Below are 20,830 nucleotides of genomic sequence, written 5' to 3' on the forward strand. Positions count from 1 at the left end.
TGAAATTAGATGAAAGCATTTGAGCTGTTTTTAAAAACCACATTATTAGCTGAGTGCTGGTGGCTTATACCTGTAACCTTAGCTACTCAGTAAAATATTCTGAGAGTCAAGAAGTCCACGGACGGGGCTGGGAAGGTAACTCAGTGGTGGAGTGCCTGCCTTGTATGCCTGAGGACCTGGGTTCGATTCCTCACCACCACATAAGCACAAAAAGCTGGAAGTGGCTCAAGTGGTAGAGTGCTAGCCTTGAGCTGAAGAGCTGACCCAGAGTTCAAAGCCCCACTACTGACAAAAAAAAAAAAAAAAGTCCCCAGAGGCACAGTTAAAGATGACAAAGGAGTTTTATTAGCCAGCCAAGGCTGTCCTGTCCTGGATTCTGGGTTTTCAGAACAAAGAGCAGCCTAGGCCCACCTCTTGTAGAGTAGGGTTATAAAGGCAAAAGCCACACACAGGTGGCGAGGTGGTTTTGCAAGCAAGAAACTGATTCTTAGAAGCGAAATTTGCAGTTAGCCTTATCATAAGCAATTAAAAAAATTTTTTGCAAATTCTTTATTATGATCAAGTGATTACACAATTTCACAAATTTCACAGTATTGTGAAATAGTGATGCTTAGTTAAAGTCACAAACACGTTCTAACTTTCATGGGTCAAGTTGTCTATCGTGGTCTATAAAGTTTATGAGTTCTATGAGCTTTGCAATGCAGTTATTTCTTCCATATCGGGTGATATGTACATTTCTTTCCTTTTGCATGGCATCAGCTGGTCCTTCTTTGCCACTTGTTCCCTCCCTCCCATCGCTGCTATTAAGTTGCTTAGTTCATTTTGATCAATGTCCAGTGCAGCTAATGGGTCCCACTGTTGTATGTTTTTCCCTGATTCCCTCTAGTTCTGCTATTAAGTTGCTTAGTTCATTTTGATCAATGTCCAGTGCAGCTGATGGGTCCCACTGTTGTATGTTTTTCCCTGATTCCCTCTAGTTCTGTGTCCTCCTCCTAGTTTCCCTTTGGTGTGCACATATATACCATACATGTGATCAGCTGAATGGGGTTATTTAGTAGTGATTCGACCACCTGAGTGGAGGTTCTTTGTTTCTCAAGTCTTGTTAACTTTGTCATATCGCCTTACATTTTGGATTTAACATCCACTTATCAGGGAGACCATGTGCCATTTGTCTCTTTGCTCTTGGTTTACCTCACTCAACATGATTTCTTCTAGTTCTATTTCCCTGCAAATGCCATTATTTTGTCCTTTCTAATGGCTGCATAATATTCCATTGTGTATAGATAGCACAATTTTCAGATCCGTTCATCTGTGGTGAGGCATCTGAATTGTTTCCATATCCTGATTATTGTGAACAGTGCATAAGTAATTTAAAAAATTTTTTTTGGCTGTCCTGGGGCTTGAACTCAAGGCCTGGGCACTGTCCCTGAGCTTCTTTGGCTCCAGACTAGCACTCTACTACTTGAGCCACAGCTGAACTTCTGACTTTTTCTGCTTATGTGGTACTGAGGAATTAAACCCAGGGCTTCATGCATGCTTCAAGCACTCTACCACTAACCCACATTCCCAGCCCATCATAAACAATTTCATAAGCAATTTTTGAAAACAATTTCATGAGGTCACATCTTGGAGCCATTTGGGACAGGGAGCATTTCTGCAGCTCTCCCTGGACATCAGAAATAACACATAGCCCTGGGCAGGGGGAGGGAGTGCAGCAGTTGTGATCAGACCTGGGCGGACAGCATTCTGCTGGTGCTGCTGGAGGCTAGAGGTACCTGCAGTTTCAGTGCCCAGGGCTAACACAAGCTACATCATCTAATTTGGGGGAAAGGTTGAGTGTCTTAAAAAAGAGCATATCTAAAACTGGGTCTTACATTCAGGAGGCTGAGATCTAAGGATAGGGGTTGAAAGCCAGCCTGATCAGGACAGTCCCTGAAACTCTTACCTAAAATTAACTGTCAACAGATGCAGGTGAAGGGTTGTGACATTTCCCTCTAAAAGTAGGAAACTTCATTTAAGGTCCTTAACTTCAATTGCAGAATAAAAATTTCTGGACAAGTCATAATGGTAAGAAAACTTGGTGGCGCTTTTATTGAGTAAGGAAGCAAGCAGGCAAGCAGAAAGGCAGGGCCACACTCTTAACAGAATGTGGGTGCTCTCAAAGGGAGAGAGACACACAACTCTTTGACATCAGGGGTATTTATATGATAAAGGCAGGGGACCTGACTTCCAACTTATGAAAAAGTAAGAGTTCACCTTTGCTCTCAATCACTCTTGATGTTGTTGCACTTTCTAAGTTCCTGGCTCTTGTTTACCATTCTGGTTATTTATATCTTGGGTCCATCCTTTTATTACTTTGGGGGAGCATTTCTCTTAGGAAGGGTTACATCTTGCCAAGCATTTGTTAATTTGTTAATTTCTGGGGTGAGAAATGCATCTCTCAGGAAGGAATGCATCCTGTTGTCTCTCTTTGACATGCAGATAGTGCTTCTGTTTCTAATTACCTTGTTCCTGAGATGCCTTCATTAGGCCTCATTCTCCCTAATGTATCCAGCTTCAGGATTACTTTGAACATTATTTGTAAATAAAAAACATAACTAGATGCTATGTTTTGGTTTTTGTGGTGGTGGTGAAAATTGATCTAGAACCTTAAATAAGATAAGTATGTGTCCCAATCCACAGGTGCTATATTTTTATGAACTCATATTTTTGCATTTCTTTACCTTCTAATAGAAAGGGGTTCTCAAAAGTGAAATACCTCTTGACCTGCAAAAAAAGCATTGCATTTCTTTGAACCAGAATTTCCATTCCCTGTTTCTATTACTACCCATGAAAACCAATTTCATCCTTTCCTAGCATGAAATGTAATTTTTGCTTCAAAACATTTTTTGGTCTTCCAAGTTAGGGAAAATCTCTTTCCTCTGTTTTCCAGTATTATTGGTATGTACCTCTCAATGTCTTTATCTTAGGCTGTAGTTTTCATATGAGCAAGGCCCTTTTCTTATTCTTCTGTAGCTGATATCTTTTAGAAATTAAATTTTTTTAATGAAGTCTTTTGATTGCTGGCTTATTTATTTGTTTGCTTTTTTATTGTGCTAGAACTGGCACTTAAACTCAAGACCTTGAGTTCTCCCTTGGCTTTTTTACCCAATGCTGGTACTTTACCATTTGAACCATTTCTCTAGTCCCAGTTTTTTGTTAATTAAGTGGGCTATTTTGCTCACAGCTGGTGCTCTACCATTCAAGCCATGCCCCAGGTAACTTTTTGGTAGACTAACTGGAAATAAGAGTTTCACTGACTTTTCTATCTGGGCTGGCTCCAACCACAATCTTAGATCTGAGCCTTCTGAGTAGCTTGGCTATAGTACTTTCTGTTTTGGGGGAGGAAGGGAGACGAAGGATGGTGAGAGTCGTTCATGGGGCTTGAACTCAAGGTCTGGGTGCAGTCCATGACCTCTTTTTGCTCAAGGCTAGCACTCTACCACTTTGAGTCACAGAACTACTTCTGGTTTTCTGGTGGTTATTGGAGATAAGAGTCTCATGGACTTTATTTCCTGGGCTGACTTCAAACCATGATCCTCAAATCTTAGCCTCCTGGGTAGCTAGGATTACTGGCATGAGCCACCAGCGCCTGGTTTATGATTACTTTCATGAGAGGCATTTTTTATTAAATTTTATGATTCCCTTTCTCTCTCTTCTCTTATTCTCTTCTCTGGCTCATGTTGATAGACTACAGAAAAGTCTAAGGGACTTTGTTGCTGGGGTTAGCTTTGAGCCGAACATGGGAAAGGGTGACATTGTCCAAAAAGGTATGTACTTAATTATCTGACTTCTGTATATAATCTTTGTAATAACAACAAAAAAATAAATTAAATAGCACTAGCTTTTTGAGGAAAGTTTTCAGTTGGAGACATAAAGAATTACAGACTTCTGGGAGAAAAATAAATCACTGGAGGAAAGAGATGATACTGAGAGCAAAAGAAATATAACTAGTCATTATACTTAGATAAAAATAATTATCCTTAATCAAGAACCGTATGCTATAAATGGGAACAATCAAATTATAAAAGAACTTCAAGAAATTAAAGCAATGACTGCTAAATTAAAACAAATTCAGAATGAGGCAGGATAAACTGAGGAAAATGAAGTATCCTACTTTTAGAGGGAAATTTCACAACCCTTCACTTGCATCTGTTGACAGTTAATTTTAGGTAAGAGTTTCAGGGACTGTCTTGATCAGGCTGGCTTCCAACCCTTATCCTCAGATCTCAGCCTCCTGAATGAAGAAAAGCAACAGGATGCATTCCTCCCTTAGGGGAATGCTCCCCTAAAACGTAAGCAACCTCTTACCCAAAATGTAGAAAACAGGATGCCTTCCTTATCTCAAGAATAAGCATGTATTTTATGGAAGGATGCATTCTTACCTAAAGGAAATACCCCAAACATCCAGGAACTCAGAAAGTGTAACACCAAGAGTAATTAGAGCAAAGATGAAATAGGTGTTTTTGCATACCTTTGAAGTCAGACCCCTGCCTTTACCATAAATACTTCTGTTGCCAAAAGGGTTGTGTCTCTCTCCCTTTGAGAACACCCACATTCTGTTAAGAGTATGCCTCCTGAGCTGGGAATGTAGCTTAGCAGTAGAGTGCTTGCCTAGCATGCATGAAGTCCTGAGTTTGATTCTCTCAGTACTACATAAACAGAAAAAGCTGTAAGTGGTGCTGTGGCTCAAGTGGTAGAAAGCTAGCCTTGAGCACAAAGAGGCTCAGGGACAGTGCTCAGGCCTGGGAGTTCAGCCCCAGGACTGGCAAAAAAAAAAAAAGTGCCTCCTCTTTACTGCTTGTCTGTTAGTCTGCTTTTTGCCTGTTTGCTTACTTGCTTGCTTCCTTCCTCAATAAAGCTCCTCCAGGTTTTCTTACCATTCTGGCATGTCCAGAAATCCTTATTCTGTGATTGAAGTCAAGTACCTTAAGTGAAGAGTCCATACTTTTAGAGGAAAACTTTCACCTGCCTCTGGTGACAAGAAGATCAGCAGGATACATTAAGAAAAATAACAAGGCGATTGGGGCTGGGAAGGTAGCTCAGTGGTAGAGTGCTTGCCTTGCATGCCTGAGGCCCTGGGTTCGATTCCTCAGCACCACATAAGCAAAAAGAAAAAAGCCGAAAGTGGCACTGTGGCTCAAGTGGTAGAGCACTAGCCTTGAGCTGAAGAGCTGAGGGACAGTGCCCAGGCCCAGAGTTCAGGTCCCACGACCAGATCCAAAAAAAAAGAAAGAAAGAAAAATAACAAGGCGAACAAATACATAATAAGAGACAAAAAGATAAAGGTTTAACCTTGGAGGGCTCTATATTCTGCTAATAGAAGCTCCAACAGTAGAGAAAAAAGTAAAGAGAAGGGAAGAAATTTCCAGTTTAAAAAGCACCAACAAACATCCCAGAATTGCAACACTTGAATTTGCCCATAAAATTCCCAATGTTTAAAAATAAAATAAAATAAATAAAACGCTCTTTCCAAGGTTAATCATGACATTTTAAATACCAGGGGGAAAAAAACACTCCAAAATATTTCCAAGAGAGAGTTGATTTACAGAAGATAATGTATAGGAAACACAGGGAAGAAGCAGCAGATGGCTCAACAGGATATTTGAAAACTGGAAAACACAATTTCCTGTCACAGATCATCTGTCAGCGATTCCAGTGGCACAGGAACTGGCGTCAGACAGGAAACTCCCAAAATGTTACCTGCTGTCTATCTGCGATCAAGAATATAATGACAAAGATGTTCTACAAAATAATAAACAATTTTGGATTTAATTTTGGCCTAAAAGAATAGTTTGTCTGGATTGGAGTGGGAGGAGAGGAGTCAGTAGGAAGGTAGTCTCTAGTTAAACTGACAGAACTGATGTTATCTGTCAGGTTTGAGGTGTGTTCATTTTCTAGTGCTTCAGGAACATATCGAAAATGAAATAAATTAAAAATAACTGTATGAAAGTAATGTAATCACAATACTTGACTCAACAGTGATGAATATTTTCACAATTGTTTGTTTTATGGAACATCATTTATTGACTTCAAATATAAGAAAAGAGAATAATATCAGAAATTAAGTTCTTGAGTAGCCAAGTCTGAAATAAATACAGTACCTAAGTATAGACTATAATTCAATTTAGAAGACATCCATGATAATATAAAGTTAAAGTAAAATATAAAACGATGCATGTAGATTATGGTTGTATGAAATTTTTATTTCTTCTATTTGACCATATAAACAGTTGTTAACTGAGCTATTTGATGTTAGCTATCTAATCTATCCCTGCCAAACTGTCTTCTGCCTTGTTTATTTCCATCTCATACTCTGCTAACAATAACAGAATCATTTTATAATAGAGGAGAAAGTAGAAAATACAAATGCCTATTTTCAGGTCTTGTTAGAAAAGCACTCTACAATTTAGCTACACACAGCCCCAAACAATGCATTTTAATGGGTTCGAGGCAGCTCTAATTCTTATTAGGGTTGCTTTTTAGTCCTTAAATGCCTAAAAATATATATTAGTATAGAAAGTCATCAAAACTACTTTAACTTTTGTGGTGTAAAACTAATTCTAAATATATGTATTTATCCTGTCTACTGTTTTTTCTTTACTTGCGTCTGCTGTAAATGTATCATTTCTTTTTCAATTTTTTTTGATAGAACTGGGGTTTTGAACTTAGAGCTTCATGCTTAGCAGGCAAGAATTCTACCACTTGGGCCTCACTCATAGTCCTTTTCGTTTTAGCTTGTTTCTTGCATTGGGTCTTGTGCTTTTGTCCAAATCAGCCTGCAACTACAATCCTATTTTCATCTCACACAGAACTGAGATCACAGGAGCACAACACACCCACCTTTTTTTTTTTGGTCCTGGGGCTTGAACTCTGGGCTTGGGTGCTGTCCCTGCACTCTTCATCTCAAGGCTAGCGCTCTACCACTTGAGCTGCAGTGCCACTTCCTATTTTTCTAGTGGTTTATTGGAGATAAGAGTCTCATGGATGTTCCTGCCCGGGGTTGGCTTTGAACCTCGATCCTCAGATCTCAGCTTCTTGAATAGCTAGTATTACTGGCGTGAGCCACCAGTGCCCGGCTGACACCCACCTTTTCTTTGTTAAAAATCTTGCTTTTCCACCCAAGTTGACCTTGGACATTGATTCTCCTATCTCTGCCTCCCAAGAAGTTGTGATTACAGATGGGAGCAATTATGCCTGGATTCCCTAAAGTTTTGTATCATAATAACACAAAGATACCTGTTTCACAATTTCTTTCCTGAACATTTGTTGCCAACCCCAAAGAACTTTTCTGTAAATATGTTTCGTTTTGTAGAAAAGTAGTTTGTTCTCATAAAATTACTATATTTTAACATCACTAAGATTTGGAAAGCATTTTATTTTGGCAAAGTGTTCTTTTCCGGCTGCCAACATTACATTACAGAAGATGCTGCAAACCACATAAATTGCAAAAGTAATAGCAGTGAGGAGACAATTATTTGAGAAACTCACGTTTTCTGAGGGATTGAATATATTGACAAGTGCTTTCTAGCCTGCCCATCTTCCCTACTTCTCCAGAATTTGAATTAATTACAAATGTCAGAACCCAGGACTCAATTAGGTTTAAAGTCATATTATTTCAGCTTTTCTTTTGTTCCCCCAGAGATTTCTTTATTGAGATTAAATAACTACATATATTCCCCAGTACTGTGGCATAGTTATACTTAGCTAAAGTCACAAACACTTTTAACAATGATAATCATCATTCTAATCTACAAAGCTTATGAACTCTACGAACATTAACAATAAAATTATTTCTTCCAGATTGGGTGATATGTACATTTCTTTCTGTTTGCTTAGTATCAGCTGTTCCCTATTTCCCTCTCTCATTCCTTCCCTCCCATCACCACCCTTAAGTGGCTTAGTTCACTTTCATCAATGGCCAGTGCAGCTGATGGGTACCTCTGCTGTACTTTTGCATGTACTTTCCATTGATTCTGTGCCCTCCTCTCACCGTCCCTCAGATATGCAGATGTATACACCATATATGAGATAAAGAATATAGAATCATCTAAAAAGGATAAAGCAAATTAAGAACAGGTCTTTGTTTCCTTGTCTTTGGAGTTCTTTTCAGTCTGTATATTATTTTATGTACATATGAAGAGGTACTTGGGTATTACAATTTGGTGCTTTTCTCCCAAGACTGTCCTCTTTTGGTCTTACTGTGTATGAGTATCTTGAATCCTGTTTACTTTGCCATATCTCTTTGCATTTTGAATCTAACATCTGCATTATCAGGGAGACCATGTGCCATTTGTCTCTCTGATTTTGACTTATCTCACTCAACATGATTTGTTCTAGATCCATCCATTTCCCTGCAAATGCCATTATTTTATAATTTTTGATGGCTGTGTAAAAATTCCATTGTATATAGGTACCACATTTTTGGATCCATTCACGTGTAGTGGGGCATCTGAGTTATTTCCATATGTTGACTATTGTGAATAGTGCAGCTATAAACATGGAAGTACAGGTGTCCTTGTATCCTGGTTCCTATTACTCAGGGTAGGTGCCTAGGAGTGGTATGGCTGTGTTGTAGGATATGTCTATGCTTAGTTTTTTGAGGAACCCAGACTGCTTTACAGAGTGTTTATATTAGTTTACATTCCCACCAGCAGTACAGTAGGGTTCCTCTTTCTCAGCATCCCCACCAGCATATGTTGTTGTCTGAATTCAGACTATAGGCCATTCTGACTGGGTAAGGTAGTATCTCAGGGTTGTTTTTATTTGCATTTCTTTTACAGCAGGGATGGTGAACATTTCCTCATGTGTTTCTTTGCCATTCTTGGCCCTTCTTCTGAGAAGTCTCTCTTTAGCTCCCTTGCCCATTTAGTGATTGTTTTATTAGATTTGGGAGGGATTAGTTTCTTGAGCTCTTTTCCCAATTGGTTGGCTGTCTTTTTAGTTTAGTAGCTATGTCTTTAGCTGTGCAGAAACTTTTTATTTTAAAGTAGTCCCATTTGTTGAGTCTTTCAATCTGTTGTGCCCCTGAAACTCTGTTCAGGAAGTTCCTGCCTGTGCCTAGAAGTTCTAGTGTCTTCCTACTCTGTCCTGTAGTAGTTTCAGAGTTTCAGGTCTGAATTTTCATAATTATAAGAATAACATTCCTGGGGCTGGGAAGGTGGCTCACTGGTAGAGTGCTTGCCTTGCATGCATGAGGCCCTGGGTTCAATTCCTCAGTAACACATAAGCAGAAAAAGCCAAAAATGGTGCTGTGGCTCATGGTAGAGCACTAGCCTTGAGGTGAAGAGCTCAGGGACATTTGTGGCCCAGAGTTCAAGCCCCATGACACACACACACACACACACACACACACACACACACACACACACACACGAAGAATAAAATTTCTGTATTTAGGTTTGAAAGAGAGAGAGAGAGAGAGAGAGAGACAAAGAGGTAGAGATAATAGGGGAATTGTATTGGAAGGAATAGGAGGATAAACATAGTGAAATAATATATATAGTTAGGAAATAACTAAAATATCAGTTGAAAAAATAATATTACTTTCAACATAGTGTCACAGTGTAACTGAAATACAGTTGCACAAATCACTACTTTATGAACTCATTTATTCTGTTATATTAGGATTAACTTACTCCTATAAGATTTACCCTTATAGGGCTGGGAAGGTGGCTCAGTGGTAGAGTGCTTGTCTTGCATGCATGAGGCCCTGGGTTTGATTCCTCAGCACCACATAAGCAGAAAACGCCAGAAGTGGCTCTGTGGCTCAAGTGGTAGAGTGCTAGCCTTGAACTGAAGAGCTGAGGGACAGCACCCAGGCTCAGAGTTCAGGCCCCATGACTGACCCCCCCCCCCAAAAAAAAAAGATTTACCCTTATAAAAAAGTCTTACTTTGGGCTGGGAAGGTAGCTCAGTGGTAGAGTGCTTGCCTCATATGTGTGAGGCCCTGGGTTCGATTCCTCAACCCCACATATACAGAAAAAGCTGGAAGTGGCGCTATGCCTCAAGTGGTAGAGTGCTAGCTCTGAGCTGAAGAACTGAGCGACAGCACTCAGGCTCAGAGTTCAAGTCCACGACTAACAACAACAACAAAAGTCTTACTTTTGGGGATCTTAGAATTTGTCTACTTTTCAATTTCAAGTTTACTTATTTAGACTTAAACCACAGTGAGTTTATGCCAACACAAAGGCTCTTGGGAAAGGAAGTCCTTCATTGAAAACAAGCCCCATCCTGCTTTGCAGATTGAATCAAGAAGTTGTTTCTACCCCTGGAAATGAAGCATTGTCCAGAGTCCATCCATAGCCAGTTAAGCAGAGCTCTGAAGGGGAGTGAATGACCTGGGAAAAGACTGTGCACACTGCTCTGCAAGTTAGAGAGAATTACTCTTCATGGACTAGGACTTTGAAGTTGATGGAGTCAATGCAGAGCATAATCAAGCACCCACATGAAAGGACTCATTTCTCCACCATGTCTCTCAGTGTTCACAGAAGGATAATTGCTTTAGATCTTTCATCATTGTTACCCCCCCCCCCCCACACACACACAGACTGAGATTACTTGCTGTGCTAAGCACATGTGGCCTTCCAGGAGCATTAGATTTTCTTCTTCTTTTTTTTTTTTTTTGGGTCCAGTCCTGGGGCCTGAACTCTGGACCTGGGCGCTATCCCTTAGCTCTTCAGCTGAAGGCTAGCATTCTACCACTTGAGCCACAGTGCCACTTCCGGCTTTTTTTCTTTTTGCTTATGTGGTGCTGGGGAATCGAACCCAGGGGCTCATGCATGCAAGGCAAGCGCTCTACAACTGAGCCACCTTCCCAGCCCCTAGATTTTCTTAAGGTTAACAAAAAGCCTTCTTTTAGATGCACCTGATTGCTCTTCTTCACACAGAATTACTATTTATTTTTAATTTGTATTGTTATTATAGAGGTGATGTACAGTTACAGTTATGTAAGTTAAGTAATGAGTACATTTCTTTTTGGACAATGTCACTCCTTCCCTTGCGCTCTCCCAGTTTTTCCCTCCCATCACCACCTGAAAGTTGTATAGTGAAATATGGACACTGGGTCTAACTGGCACCATCTAGGATGTTGGTGGATGATGGACAAGTCCAAAAACTCTTAGAGGTGAAATTCACTTCCCCACCCCCACCCACAGGTGACAGATACCTGAGCTCCTAGAAGCAGATGGATGGGACGGACAGTAGGTTCCCGGACCTGCCAGACCCACAACCATGGACCCAGGAGACTCTTTGACCCCTTGAGCTACCTATGACCAGGGCTCCTAACTGTACTTAAGCCCCTTTACCCCTGCTGCCGTTGCACCATACCTGTGTCTCCTCTCTCCTCAGGTCACCATGGTATCCCTCTTAAACTGTCCATTAGAATTGATCTTGTTTTGTTGAGACTGTTTTCTGCTCTTTCTTAACTACCCTCATGGCTCAGGTTCCTAACAGTATTAAGTGCATTGGAGGCTGCGCATTTACTTGCAGTCACCGGCTTTCTAAGAAAGACTTCCCATTCAACCTCTCAAAATGTGGCTTATCTGTATCTCATGATCGTGTTCCCATGTAACAATGGTTCATTTTCAACCTAGTGTCTAGTGAGCATCGCTGCTGCATTTGTTCGCCCTTAGTCCTTCCATTTTTGTACCTCTTCTTACCCTCCAAAGACAGATAAAAGAACAATCAAGACAGAAAAGAAAACAAAAACAACTATGAAGACAAAAACGTTTTGTTTCCATTCCTAGGGTTCATTTAGATAAGTATCCTCTTTTGGTCTAATTGTGTGTGAATGCTTAGAGTTCTGTGTAAGGTATCATGTCCCAGTGTATTTTAGAACTAGCTTCTCTCTGAGCTTGGCTTTAGAATTACTTTTTGGTTTTTATTTTTGTTGGTTGTGGGGCTTGAACTCAGGGCCTGGGTCCTGTCCCTGAGTTTTTTGCTCAAGGCTAGTGTGCTACCAATTTGAGCCACAGCGGTTTTCTGGTAGCTAATTAGAGACAAGGATCTAACGAACTTTCCTGCCCCAGCTGATTTCCAACCATGATCCTCAGATCTCAGTCTTGTAAGTAGCTAGGATTGCAGGCATGAAACACAAGCACACAGCTCTATTATTCTTTAATTGGAAACAAAACAACTCCAAATGGATCAAAGATCTTATAGAAAGGGCTGAAATCTATGGGAAAATATAGGAAAATTCTGGAAGACAGAGTTAATTGTTTCCTGAATAGCACTCCAATATCCTTGCATATAAGAGCAAGAATGTACAAATGGGATGCATCAAAGATGCACACCAAAAGAAATTATAGCTGGGCGCTGATGGCTTATGCCTGTAATCCTAACTACATGGAGGCTGAGATCTGAGGATCCATATTTGATGCCAACTAGAAGTGGAGCTGTGGCTCAAAGTGGTAGACCTTAATCCTTGAGTGAAACAGCTCAGGGACAGTGCCCAAGCCCTGAGTTCAGGCTCCATGACTGATCTCTCCACTCCTCTATGAAAAAAAAAGGTTCAAGAAATTAAATGAGTAACAAATAACTCAATTAATAAATAAATAATTGAACTGATCCAACAATTCTCAGAAGAAATACAAGTGACTAAATGCATAGCTCTATACAAACACATGTAGCATAATTAAGTCCATTAAACACTGCTTGAGAAGGGGGAAGAAGAAAGGAAGTAATATAAATATGGAGGAGGAGGAGAATTTGTTCAAAGTATGCATACTATGCGCATGTATGAAATATTACATGAACCCTTGTCTTAAACCCATATTTTAAGAAAATCATGGATTTAATAGCAACAGCACAACAATGTACTAAAGTTTCACTCAGAGAATTGCTATGATATTTATGATATAACAAATTTTATAAAGTTTTTTAGGGGGCAATGTGTTTCCATGAAGCAAATATATATGTCATGCAGGCAGATCAACTGAGATTTATTTGTTCAAAGTCAACCTGAATGATCACAGTCCCATGAGACCTCTATACTGGAGTTGGCTACGTCATCTTCTCTCATTTACCAATTGCTATTACATGTACAGTTATATGCTATTTCTTGTGTACCAGCGGTCGCATTGAGGGATTCAAAGATAATGAGTACGGTCACCATACCTAAAAAGATAATTTTATTGTAACCATACTGTTGAACTGAGACATAATTGGCTTCTAATTATAGCGACTCACATTAATAGCATGTTTTCCAAGTGTGCAATCTAAGGGTTGATAGACTCATATCCATGAAATCATCACTGTCATCAGTGTAATGGACACACCCATTCCTAATATCCTTGTGCTCCTCTGAATCCTTCTCTTTTCTCTACCTATCTTCCTTCAACTCTTATCTTAATAGGTAATACTTCATATTACTGAGGAGTACTCCAGTGTATTTACTCATGTCTTTATTGATGAACACTTCAGTGCTTTCCAGTTTGGGGTTATTAGTAATAAATCTACTGTGGTAATTCAAACATGAGTCTTGGAGTAGATATATACTATTATTTCTCTTGGGTGAGTTCTCACTTGTGGAGTGACTGGATTGTGAGGTTATATGTTTTCCTTTTGTTTGGAGACAAGGTCTCCTTATGTAGCCACCTGCTCATAGACTCAATACTTCTGTCTCAAGCCTTCTGAGTGCTGTGATTACAGGCATTGATCACCATGCCTGGTATTATATTTAAGTTAAAAATTAAAATAAGAAAAAATTCTTAACTGTTACCTCTCTGTATATCACCTTTATAATTACAATTTTAAAATTAAAAAAGTTAAAAAACCTCTCAAACTGTTTACAACCAGTATTGAATCATTCACTCTCTATATTGACATTAGCAGACTGTGTTTTTAGACAGTCTAAAAATCACACTGCTGGCAGGGAAGGTGGCTCAGTGGTAGAGTGCTTGCCTTGCATGCATGAGGCCCTGGGTTCAATTCCTCAGCACCACATAAGCAAAAAGAAAAAAGCCAGAAGTGGCACTGTGGCTCAAGTGGTAGAGCGCTAGCCTTGAGCTGAAGAGCTGAGGGACAGCGCCCAAGCCCAGAGTTCAGGCCCCAGACCGGACCCAAAATAAATAAATAAATAAATAAATAAATAAAATCACACTGCTGTAGTTCAGTACAGTACTGATCTGCATTTCCTCATGACTAAGGATGATGACTATCTTTTCATACACTTATTTTGTATCTGTATAATTTCAATAAGCAGTGGCACATACTCAGTCATAGGGAGTGTCTTAATTCCTGCTTACCACAGAATACCAAACACTGAATTACTTAATTACTTAATCCATAACTATTTCACAGCTTTGGAAGCCCAAGATTTTGAGCTCAGGCTGCCAGCAGGACTGGGTTCTTGTTGAAATCCTCTTGCTGGCCCACAAAAACCTATATTCTTGATGATATCTCTACAGTGCGTGTGTGTGTGTGTGTGTGTGTGTGTGTGTGTGTGTGTGTGTGTGTGTGTGTGTGTGTGTGTGTGAGTGTGTGTGTATGAGAGAGATAGAGAAAGAGAGAGAGTGATAGTTTTTTTTTTTCAGGTAAGGGGTAGGTTTATTCAGTAGATCTGCTGGGACTAGGCCAGCTTGGCACTCCACATGGCTGGGAAAGGCCTGCGAAAGAGAGAGAGCTGGGAAAAGAGGTGGGAAAGAAGCAGAGCTGGGAAAGAGAGAGAGCTGGGAAAAAGAGCTAAGAGAGCTGGGAAAGAGCTGAGAAAGAGAGCTGGAAAAGATCTAGAAAAAGAGCGATAGATTCTTATTTCTTCACTTAGAAATTATTTATTTTATTATATTTAAACACTTGAACAAGGATTTTTAGTTCAACAGGTCAGTTTATGTGTACACTGCTCTTCACTTTTCTTTTAAAAAAGTAATCTTGTGGGCTATGAAGGTGGCTCAGTGATAGAGCACTTGCCTTGCATGTATGAGGCCCTGGGTTTAATTCCTCAGCACCACATAAGCAGAAAAAGCCGGAAGTGGTGCTGTGGCTCAAGTGGTAGGGCACTAGCTTTGAGCTGAAGAGCTGAGGGACAGCGCCCAGGCCCAGAGTTCAGGCCCTACCACCGGACCCAAAAAACAAAACAAAACAAAGCACACACTGGGAGGTCTGAAAGTGATTGCGAATGAGTAATTGAAGGATAATAGATGCTCTAGAGGACTCAGTAGTACAATATTTTAGAAAGACTAGGCCACAGCCTAACAAAATCAACACCAGAAAATGGGTACATCCAAGGGAGGCAGACAACGGGAGAGGGGAAGATAAATGAAGCTGGGAAAGGGGAAGAATGCAACCAAGAGTTCATTACAACTTTGGCAGAGGGGGGAGGGGCGGGGATATGGGAAGGGATGGGAAGGGGAAACAAAGGAGGAGGCAACAATGCTTGATAAGAAATGTACTCATTGTCTTGCCCATGTAATTGTAACCCCTCTGTACAGTATTTTCACAATAAAAAATTACAAAAAAGAGTTCATTGTATAATGCTCGATAGGAAATGTACTCATTACCTTATTCATGTAATTGTAACCCCTCTGTATAGTATCTTTACAATAAAAAAAACACTAGAAAAAAGAGTTCATTGTATATACCATAAAACTAAGACAAATAAGGAAAGGGGTGGGTTGAAGTGGGGTGATAATGTTAAAGGATGACACTGGTCAATATGTATTGTATTCATAAAGTGCTTCGTTATAAGGCACCTCCTTTGTAAATGACTTAAAGATAATTTTAGAAACATATTAATGTTTAAAAAGGTAGTGCCAGTGATTGGTTTTTGAGTACCTGTTGGAGGTAATAAGTATTGGGCTGCATTGGAGATCTATAGTATTTTTTAAAGTCTTCTACTCTATTGTTCAGAGTTCATTGACAGCAAGTAAAATATACAAATTATATTTCCAGGTCAGGGTAAATTAAACTCAACTTTTTTTTTGTTGGTCTTGGGGTTTGAACTCTGGGCCTACCACTCAAGGCTAGTAGTACTTCTGGCTCTTTCTGGTTAATTTGAGATAACAGTCTTACAGACTTTTCTGCCCTGACTGGCTCCAAACCACAACAACCTCAGATCTCAACCTCCAGTAGCTAGGATTACAGGCATGAGTCATTGGCACCTGGCTTAACCTTAACTTTTAAGTCAAGTGTAAAGAAGTTAATTTCTCCCTTAGAAAATTAAATTATTGGTTGAGAGCATGGGCTCACAATTGTCTCAGCTACTCAGGTGGCAGAAATCAGGAGGATTATGTTCCAAAACAAAAGTGAAAAACTATCAGGAAAATAACTAAAACAAAAACAAAAACTGACTGGGCATGGATCATGTGGTAGAGCATCTACCAAGGAAGTATGTGTTCAAACTCTGGTACTGCCAAAAATAAAACAAACAACAATAAAAACAAAACTGCAGAAAACTAAGAGGCAAATTGTATTATCCACATCTGTCAGTGTGCCAACATATTTTCTCAGCCACATCTGGGCAATAGATCCAGTTATCCTGAAGGAAACAGTAAGACTTTTGTTTGTTGACTCACCATTTGCACAAAGATCAGCATACCAGATATACTCTGTGCCTTTGGATCAAGGCAATCAAAGGCACTGATTGTATCAGAGGTTATTACATTGAAGCAAAATCCCTGATGGGTCATTAAAGCTTCACTTTAAGGCAGTAAATGGTATATACTTCTAAGATGAATACATCCCAGTATGAACACAAATGGAATTGTATATAAGTATTTAGTGTGTCAGAAAAGTTTGTGGAATATGAACATTAAAGATGATACAGTATGTTAGGAATGCAAATTCAACTCATTAGTCTCTTGTATAGGGCTAAAGTCTTTATTCATTCATGTAATATTTATTAAACTCTTACTATATGTCAGGCACTATTCCAGGTGTTAGAAATAAAACAGCACAACAGACAAAATTCCATATTCATATAAAGTCAGAGTAGGGTAGAATGTGTGTTTATAGGGACTACTACAGACAAAATAATGGAGCCATTGTATGGGCCCTTCAAAGTTACTGTAAAGAAGAAATCCTGCTTCTGACCACCAGCCCCCTGAGAAATGGATGAAGAAATGCCCATGTGTAGTGATATTTATATTTAATATCTTAATATTGAATAATTAATATTCCTATGCCACCAGGGAGGGAGGAATGAGTTTATCTAACAGACAAACTCAAGATGACTCATCTACTCTTTACAGTCTCAGATTAACTCAGGGCTTCTTTTTTAAGAATGTAATTTTCGGGGCTGGGAAGGTGGCTCAGTGGTAGAGTGCTTGCCTTGCATGCATGAGGCCCTGGGTTCAATTCCTCAGCACCACATAAGCAGAAAAAGCTGGAAGCGGTGCTATGGCTCAAGTAGTGGAGTGCTAGCCTTGAGCTGAAGACCTGAGGCCCAGAATTCAGGCCCCACAACTGACAAAAAAAAAAAAATGTAATTTTCTTGTTATTGTTAAAGTGTTGGACAGAGGGGTTACCATTTCATAAGTCAGGTAATGAGTACAATTCATTTTTGGACAATTTTACCCTTTCCTCCATTTTCCCCCAACTTCCCCTTCCTGTTCATGCTCACAACTACATAGTTCATTTTCCATATAGTGTATACTGAATAACATGATTGCATGTTTACCCTTCTTTCCTTTCTTTCTGTGTCTCCCCTTTCCCTCTCCAAAACAAGACCTTCCCAAAAGAAAGCCAAAAGCAAAATCAAGTACCACCAATACCAATGAAACACCCATGTTTCCATTTCCTGGAATTTGTTTTAATAAATAGATTTTAAATGTTCAGAGAAGTTAAGCTTTTGGGTACCTCCCCTAAGAGTATTCTCCTCTAATCTATTTTTGTGTGAATGCCTAGAGTCCTAAGTTATCATGTCTAGTTGTATTTTAGATCTAGTTTCCATGTATGAGAGAAAACATGCCATTTCTCTCTCTGAGCTTGGCTTACCTAATTTAACATGATTTTTTCTAGATTATCCATTTCCCTGCAAATGACATAATATTATTCTTCCTAATGGGTGAGTAAAATTGCATTGTGTACATGTTCCACAGGTTTTTTGATCTACTCATCTATTGTAGGGCATCTAGGCTGTTTCTGTAACTTGACTATTACGAATAGTGCAGCAATTAACATGGATGTACAAGTGTCTTTACCATATTCTCACTTGTAATATTCTGGGTAGATGCCCAAGAGTGGTTTGGCTGGGTCATAGGGAAGTTATATGTTTAGGCCTCTTCCTTCCTTCCTTCTTTCCTTCCTTCCTTCCTTCCTTCCTTCCTTCCTTCCTTCCTTCCTTCCTTCCTTCCTTCCTTCCTTTCTTTCTTTCTTTCTTTCTTTCTTTCTTTCTTTCCTTCTTTCTTTCTCTTTCGTCATGGTGCTTGAACTCTGGGCCTGGGTGATGTCCCTGAGCTCTTCAGCTCAAGGCTAGCGATCTACCGCTTGAGCCACAGCACCACTTCTGGTTTTCCGGTGGTTAATTGGAGATAAGAGTCTCCCAGACTTTCCTTCCTGGGCTGGCTTTGAACTGTAATCCTCAGATCTCAGCCTCCTGAGTAGCTAGGATTACAGGTGTGAACCACTGGGCCCTGCCTGTTTAGTTTATTGAGGAACTTCCAAACCACCTTCCATAGTGGTTTCACTAGTTTACATTCCCAGCAACAGTGTACTCTCCTCATTCCTGTTCATTTTCCCTACATCCCTGCCAGCATTTGTTATTGTTTGAATTTTGGTATTGGCTAGTCTAACTAGGGTGAGATGGAATCTCAAACTTGTTTTTATTTGCATTTATTTTATGGCCAGGAATATTGAGCATTTTCTTATGCATTTATTTGCCATTCTTACCTCTTCTGAGAATTCTCTCTTTTGCTCCATTGCCCATTTATTGATTGGTTTATTCATTTTTGGGGTTGGGGGTTAATTTTTTGAGCATCTTGTATATAGTATTTCGGATATTAGGCCTTTTGCAGATGTATTGCTGGTAAAGATAGTCTCTTGGTGCTACTTTAAGTGTTCAGACATTCCAAGGGATAGCTAACAGGGTACTAGGGAGCAGTAAGATAAGTATCCTCATGTGCCCATTCCTGTCTTTTGACAAGATTACTGCAGAAGGTCAAGCACTCAGCCCAAACAATCACAGAGTTTTCCCCTGATGGAATCATTCATTCTGTATGCACACTGCAGCCAGTCACAGTCCCCACAGGGCTGTAGTGTTCCATCTCTCACCCTTTTTCTTTTTCTTTTTCTTTTATTTACTTAATTAATTTAGTTTTTTGCTGGTCCTGAGTCTTGAACTCAGGGTTTGAGCACTCTCCTTAAGGTTCTTTTATTCAAGGGTAGTGCTCTACCACCTTGAGCCACAGTGCCACTTCCAGTTTTCTGGTGGTTAATAGGAGATAAGAGTCTCATGGACTTTTCCTACCTGAGCAATCCTCATATCTCAGCCTCTGAGCAGCTGGGATTAAAAGCATGTGTCGCTGTTGCCCAGCCTCTTTTTATTTTCTTTCTTTCTTTTTTTTTTTCTTTTGTTGGTCGTGAGGCTTGAACTCTGGGGCTGAGCGCTGTCCCTCAGCTCTTCAGTTCAAGGCTAGCACTGTACCACTTGAGCTACAGTGCCCCTTCCGGTTTTCTGGTGGTTTATCGGAGATAAGAGTTTCACGGACTTTCTTGCCCGGGCTGGCTTTGAACCTTGATCCTCAGATCTCAGCCTCCTGAGTAGCTAGGATTACAGGCGTGAGCCACCAGCGCCCGGCTCCCTGGAAGGTTTTGAAGGTTGAGGCACTGACATAAGATGAGGTTATTTAACATTGCTTGAGGCAACATGGAATAGAAATCAAGGATGTAATCTACAAAAGTTCAGTTATTATCTATAATGGATAGATTTAAAAACAAAAAAAACAAAAACCACTGTTCAGGAAACCATGGAGCTTGACTTGCTGGGGTCTTGTCAGGTCATCTCTTCCTCTGTGGTAGGGAACTAAAGGGTTAATCTTCAGTTTGGCAGCCATGGAGTTTCTGCAGATGGTAGAACAGAAGAAACATACCCTCTCCCCCACATATGTTTTATAAAAGAGAATATATCTTGAAAATGCCTTTTAGCCACTGTAATACTATGTTGGTTACAATTTAAATTTTTTTTCAGTAAATAGAAGGTTAGCTAATACATCTCTAGGGGGGATACATCCTCATTCCTATTTTTTGTTTTTTTAGATAAGCCTTAAGTGTTACTAAAATGTTTTTGTCAGATTTGACATGTTTAGTAAAGTAGAAAAAAGACTTAATATACAATTTTACTTACTTAATCATAAGATGATCATTTAAAAAAACTTGAGATAAAGTTTTTTGGTTTTTTTTTTTTTTTGGGTCCGGTCATGGGGCCTGAACTCTGGGCCTGGGTGCTGTCCCTCAGCTCTTCAGCTCAAGGCTAGCGCTCTACCACTTGAGCCACAGCACCACTTCCAGCTTTTTTTCTTTTTGCTTATGTGGTGCTGGGTTTCGAACCCAGGGCCTCATGCATGCAAGGCAAGCGCTCTACCACTGAGCCACCTTCCCAGCCCCGAGATAAAGTTATTTAAATTAATTTTGTTTTAGTTAAGACTTGGGTGTTTTTTTTTTTTCAATTTTTGTTTTTGTTTTGTTGGTCCTAGGTCTTAAACTCAGGGCCTGGTAGTGCCAGTTTCGGCTTTTTCTGTTTATGTGGTACCGAGAAATCAAACCTAGGGTGTCATGCATGCTAGTCAAGCATTCAACCACTAAGCTATTGCCAGCCCTCTCTGAGCTTTTTTGCTCAAGGCTAAAGCTCTACCACTTT

At 39.8% G+C, this 20,830-nt stretch overlaps 1 non-coding gene across 1 annotated transcript; it reads right to left on the reverse strand.

The window, feature by feature from the left end:
- Positions 1-20,502: 20,502 nt before the first annotated feature.
- Trnaa-ugc (transfer RNA alanine (anticodon UGC)) lies at positions 20,503-20,566 on the reverse strand. The gene has a single exon. It is a non-coding gene; the product is annotated as a tRNA-Ala (tRNA).
- Between the last annotated feature and the right edge of the window lie 264 nt (positions 20,567-20,830).

Source organism: Dipodomys merriami, unplaced genomic scaffold, assembly GCF_024711535.1.
Source record: "Dipodomys merriami isolate MVZ:Mamm:240054 unplaced genomic scaffold, mDipMer1.0.p SCAF_7, whole genome shotgun sequence".
NCBI classification, from domain to species: Eukaryota; Metazoa; Chordata; class Mammalia; order Rodentia; family Heteromyidae; genus Dipodomys; species Dipodomys merriami.